Source organism: Molossus molossus, unplaced genomic scaffold (genome assembly GCF_014108415.1).
Source record: "Molossus molossus isolate mMolMol1 unplaced genomic scaffold, mMolMol1.p scaffold_m16_p_4, whole genome shotgun sequence".
Taxonomy (NCBI): domain Eukaryota; kingdom Metazoa; phylum Chordata; class Mammalia; order Chiroptera; family Molossidae; genus Molossus; species Molossus molossus.
The window spans coordinates 22,423,408-22,430,023 of record NW_023425377.1 but is presented as its reverse complement, the minus strand read 5'-3'; positions in this window follow the sequence as shown (position 1 = coordinate 22,430,023).

Here is a 6,616-nt window from a genome sequence, read left to right as displayed (position 1 = left end):
ATTCTGTATTTTGCTTCTTTATTCAACAGTAAGTAAAATGTGGATCCTGAAAAAGTAGGTCATTAACCTTTCATGTCATTTAGGGGCCCAACAAACCCTTCATATAAAACTCTATACTTTTGCCTGTTTTGTTCAGTATGTAAATAAAATCATATAGTGATATGGGAATAAAAGGAACTGAGAACAGCCCTGGCCGGTTTGGCGCAGCGTTTAGATTGTCAGCCTGCGGGCCAATGAGTCACGGGTTCGATTCCAGTCAAGGGCACGTACCTCAGTTGCAGTTCGTCCCCACCCCTGGTTGGGGTCGTGCGGGAGGCAACCAGTCTCTATGGCTCTGTCACATCGATGTCCCTCTCTCTCCCTTTCTCTCCCTCCCTCCCACTCTATCTGATAATAAGTAGAAAAGTATCCTCAGGTGAGGAATAAAGAAAATAGGACCGAGAACAGCCAAAACATTGGGAACCTGACATAGACATAGCAGCAGTGGACACGAATGGACCACAGCTCATGCAGCCATGCGGAGGCGTCTCAGAAACAAAGTGGTGGCAAAGGAAGACAGACCTGTGTGTGTTTACTGCTGCAAGGAAGTGTTTCCTGAGTCAGGATAGTGGTAACTTTGGGAGGAAGAAAAGGTTTGTGATTGTGAGGGACACAAAATGCTTCCGCGAAAGCTGGACGTTTTCTGCTTTTAGATCTGGGTGATTGATGCATAGACATTCACTTTAAAATACTTAATTCAGCCCTGGCCAGTTTGGCTCAGTGGTTAGAGCGTCAGCCTGCGGTCTGGAGAGACCCGGGTTCGGTTCCCACAGAGGGCACGTACCTCAGTTGCAATTTGTCCCCGGCCCTGGTTGGGTTGTGTGGGTGGCAGCCACTCGATGTGTCCTTTTTACATCAATGTTTCTCTCTCTCTCTCCCTCCCAATCTATCTGAACAAAACATTGAAAAATGTCCTCAGGTGAGGATAAAAACAAAAAAACTACAATCTTTGAAATTAAAATAAATAAATAAATAAATAAAATATTTAATTTAGTTGTAAATTTGTGTTTTATGCACTTTTTCTGTACATATGTTATATTTCACCAAAATAATCCCTCCTTTTAAAAAAGTTAATAGATTAATAGCAGACTAGACGTACATGAAGAGAGAATTAGTGAACTAAAAATGGCATTAGATATATCTGAAGAATTTGTGAACTAAAAGTGCCCATAATACATCACAGAGAAGTAAAGAAATGAAAAACATGAGAGGAGTTAAAAGACATGGAAAACAATATAAAATGCCCAACACTACTAATAGGAGTTCCAGAAGGAGTTAAAAAATGGGGGGCTGGTGTGGCTCAGTGGTTGAGCATCAACCCATGTACCAAGAGATCACCGGTTCGATTCTGGGTCAGGGCACATGCCCAGGTTGTGGACCGAATTCTTGGTGGGGGGCATGCAGGAGGCAACCAATTGATGTTCTCTCTCATCGATGTTTCTATTTGTCCCCCTCTCCCTTCTCTCCAAAATCAATAAAGTAAAAACCTTTTTTATAGCCTTAGAATAGGCAAGAGCTTTTCTTTTTTTATCCTCACCTAAGGACATCCTTTCATTTTTGTTCAGATAGAGTGGGAGGGAGAGAGAGAGAGAGAAACATCGATGAGAAAGGGACACACTGAGTGGCCGACTCCCGCATAACCCAACCAAGGCTGGGGACAAACTGCAACCGAGGTATGCGCCCCCAGCTGGAACCGAACCTGGGTCTCTCTGGACCGCAGGCCAACGCTCCAACCGCTGAGCCAAACCAGCCAGAGCAAAAAAAAAATTGTTTTTTTAAATGAGTGGGGGAGCCCTGGCCAGTGTGGCTCAGTTGGTTGGAGCGTTGTCCAATATACAGAAATGTCATGGTTTGGTTACCAGTCAGGACACATACTAGGTTGCTTGTTTGATCCCAGGTGGGGCATGTATGGGAGGCAGCCAATCGATGTTTCTCTCTTACATCAATGCTTCTCCCCTCCCCTCTCTCTCTCCATTCCCCTCTCTCTAAAAATCAATGAAAATTTCCTTGGGTGAAGATTAAAAATAATAATAATAACTAGTGGTTTTCCAGACTTGATAAAAGACATAAACTCACATAATCCTCACCGTGCCGTGAGAAGGATAAATTAAATCCATACTTCAGAAACACTACTGAAATTACAGAACTCCAAAGTCACAACGAAATGTCAAAGGAACCCAGACAAAAAAGTTAGATTGCCTATAAAAGAACAACACTTAGAATAACAACAATAAGAAAATTACACACATACATACACACACACACATTCAAGAAATGAGAGTCAAATAAATAAATTTTCGGACAAATATTAAGAGTTTTGCACTCACCCCTGCAAGAATTACAAAAGAACATGTTTTGGGAAGGATGCAGAAAGAAAGTATAGAATCTAAGAAGCAATGGTGAGCAGAGAAATCAATTCCACAGACAGCAGAAGGGATGAAAAAGAAGCAAGGCAGGCACATAAAATGAAGTGGTATAAATACATTCTACTATATTGGTTATCACAATAAAGATACACAGGTAGGACTCACCGGTGTAAAGCCAGATTCACAGATAGGATAAAAAGTGATTCCAACTCCATGCTGTTCACAAGCAGCACTCCTAAAAATATAACACAGAAATAAAATAAAGAAGTAGAAAAGGATAAACCTGTCAAATACCATCCCAAAGAAATGTGTTCCACTCTCATGCACTGTTGGTGGGATTATAAATTGGTACAGACACAATGAAAAACAATATGGAGGTTCCTCAAAAAATTAAAACTAGAACTACCATATGACCCAGCAATTCCACTTCTGGGTATAGATTCAAAGAAATACAAAATGCTAATGCAAAAAGATATACGCACCCTTATGTTCCTTACAGCATTATTTACAATAGCCAAGATATGGAAGCAACCTAAGTGTCCATCAACAGACGAATAGAGACGAGGTGGTGCATATATACAATACAATATTATTTAGCCAAAAAAAAAAAAAAAAAGGATTGAAATCTTGCCATTTGCAACAATATGGGTGGACCAACCCAAAAGGTATTAGGCTAAGTGAAATAAGTCAGAGAAAGACAAATACCATATGATTTAACTTATGTGTGGAATCTAAAAAAAATAAGTGGAGGACTTCCGGTCAAGATGGCGGGTACGTAAACGCGGTATCGCGTCCTCCCACAACCACATAAAAGTTACAACTAAACTACAGAACAACCATCATTCAAAACCACCTGAAATCCAGCTGAATGGAAGTCCTACAACTACGGAATTAAAGCAGCAGCCACATCGAGAGCAGTAGGAGGGGCGGAGGTGACAGGCTGGTCCCACACAAACGTGTGGCGGATAAAAATCAGGAGGACACCTCAGCTGGGAAGGTCCTCCGTGAGGACTGAGGGGTCCCCATCCCACACCAGGTGCCCCGCTCAGGGTTCCAGTGCCAGGAAGAGAATCCCCATAACTTCTGGCTGGAAAAAACAGCAGGAACTGAGGCTCAGGGAAGCTGAGGCAGCTGGAACCCCAGGCAACTCCTTAAAGGGCTCGCGCACGGACTTATCGCACTCTCTCCCTCTAAGCTTGGAGGGGAGGCAGCTCCACGGGCGCCAGAGACATACAGGGAAGAACTGAGCTGTTTGGCATTGGAGCGAGGGCTGTGGAGGGGGCTTTCTCCAGGACAGACGTGTTGTCAGAGGCCTTTGTTCCTTTGGTGAGCCCTTCCCTGGGCTGGCAGACAGCTGCCATATCTGGGACTCCAGCAACCTGGCTCACACTGGTAGCCCCACCCTGGTGATTCCCTGAGGCCCCGCCCCACCCAACTTTCAGGCCCACCCAAGCTGTTGGCACTTGCTTAACCATAGGATTGGCCTGTCTTGGATCCTGCTTCAGGTTTTCCTAAATTCATTCAAACAAGCAGCATCTGGTCTCAGCTAGCCCCATACCTCTTGTTAAGTAATACACAGAAACAAACACAGGGAGGCAGCCAAAATGAGGAGGCAAAGAAACAGATCCCAAATGAAAGAACAGAACAAAACCCCAAGAAAAGAACTAAGCAAAATGGAGATAAGCAACCTAACAGATGCTGAGTTCAAAATACTGCTTATAAGGATGCCCAATGAACTTAGAACCTCAGCGAACTTAGTGAGGGCCTCAAGGGCAATAAAAAGGACCAGTCAGAAATGAAGGAGGCATTAACTGAAATAAAGAATAATTTACACAGATTCAATAGTAGAGTATGTAAATTCAAGAAGCAAACCATCGATTTGGAATATAAGGAAGCAAAAAATGCCCAATCAGAACAGCAAAAAGAAAAAAGAATTAAAAAAAATGAAGATAGTGTAAGGAGCCTCTGGGACAACTTCAAGCGTGCCAACATTCGCATCTTGGGGGTGCCAGAAGGAGAAGAGCGAGAACAAGAAATAGAAAACCTGTTTGAAATAATAATGGCAGAAAACTTTCCTAACTTGGTGAAGGAAACAGACATACAAATCCAGGAAGCACAGAGAGTCTCAAACAAAATGAACCCCAAGAGACCCATACCAAGACACATCATCATCAAAATGCAAAAGGTTCAAGACAAAGAGAGAATCTTAAAAGCAGCAAGAGAAAAGCAGTTAGTTACCTACAAGGGAGTTCCCATTAGGCTGTCAGCTGATTTCTTAAAAGAAACTTTGCAGGCCAGAAGGGAGTGGCAAGAAATATTCAGAGTGATGAAAAGCAAGAACCTACAACCAAGATTACTCTACCCTGCAAAGCTGTCATTTAGAATCGATGGCCATATAAAGAGTTTCCCAGACAAGAAAAAGTTAAAGGAGTTCATTACCACCAAACCGTTATTATATGAAACGATGAAGGGTCTTTTTGAAGAAAAAGATAAAATATATGAACAAACAAAATGGCAATGAATGCATATCTATCGACAATGGAATCTACAAACAAAATGAACAGGCAGAACAGAAACATTCTCATAGATACAGAGAACATTTTGTTGGTTGCCAGATGGGATAGGGGTTGAGGGAATGGGTGAAAACGGTGAAGGCATTAAGAAGTACAAATTCATTGCTAGACTGACAAATCTCAAAGGGAAAGGGGTTGAGGGGTGGGAAGAAATAAACCAAAGAACTTATATGCATAACCAGTGGACACAGACAATAGTGTGGAAAAAGGTGGGAGGGGGGCGGGAGTGGGGAAGAGGGGGTCAATGGGGGGAAAATGAGGAACATCTGTAATACATTCAACAATAAAGATTTAAAATTAAAAAAAATAAAAATATAAGTCGACAAAGAAAACAGAAATAAACTCATAGATACAGAGAAAAAATTTATGATCACTGGCTAGGAAGGGGGTTGGGAAGATGGGCAAAAATAGATGAAAGGGATTAAGAAGTACAAATTGCCAGTTATGAAAATAGTCATGGGGACATATAGGGAATATAGTCAATAATATTGTAATAACTATGTATGGTGCCAGATGGGTACTAGACTTACTGAGGTGATCACTTTATAAGGTATATCAATGTCTAGTCACTATGTTGTACACATGAAACTGTCAACTATAATTGAAAAACAGATTTTTAAAAAAGAATTGTGTTCTTCCTATATTACTAGCAAAGACTTTCCGACAAAAAGCATTACTGTGATTGATGATTAAATAATGATAAACCCATAATCATAGTGGAAGATTTAACAAAGTTTTTTCAATTACTGATCAGTTATCAAATGGGTAAGGATTTAGAAAATTTGAACAATAAAATAAAAATGTAGAATCCTGCACCACCAAATTAGAGTATACTCAACTCCCTAAGAAACACTTGTAAAAAATGAACACACAAAATTAGAAACGTTTATGTATCAAAGGACACTGGCAAGAGAGTGAAAAGGCAACTCACAGAATAGCTTATAACTCAAAGAATCAAGTCAATAGCCATGAGTTATAGTGATATAAATGACTCAATAAAGGTGAAAAAGGGACACATCTTCCTTCTTTATAGATTTCCAAATAATATATGTACATACTCCCCCTTCAGAAGGTGGAGTGTAATTTCTCTCCCACTGATTATAGACTGGGCTTGCTGGCTTCCAAACAGCCTAGTAAAAAGAGTACCTTTATAAGAAAGATGCCACCTCACCCAAGAGATCAAGCCAGAGATTGGGGGTGGGGTCACTCTAGATCCCTCCTCTGTCACCTCTGTTTATTTCAGGTACAATGTCTTATTGTGATTTGGCTTCCAAAAATCTGTCACATCACACTCTTTGCCCCATAGGCAGTCACTGCCTTACTTCAGTTGTCATAATGCTATTCCCTCTGAGCCTTCTTCATGAGGGGAGCAGCTCAAAATACTCCAGTGAGTGAGTGAGTGTGTGCATACATACGCTACAGCTCAGAATACAGGTAGTGAGAAGGGTTGGGAGGTGAGGCATTATGACAACTAGGCAGAGGTTAAGTGACATGCCCAAGGTCACACAGCTGGGAGGTATTGAAGTAAGGACTTGAACTCAGGTCATCTGGCTCCAGTCTTTAAGCCATTACTGTGTAAACAAAAAAAAATTTTCTTTTTGTGTGATCAGATTGGACTACATCTCAGTTATTAAAGTA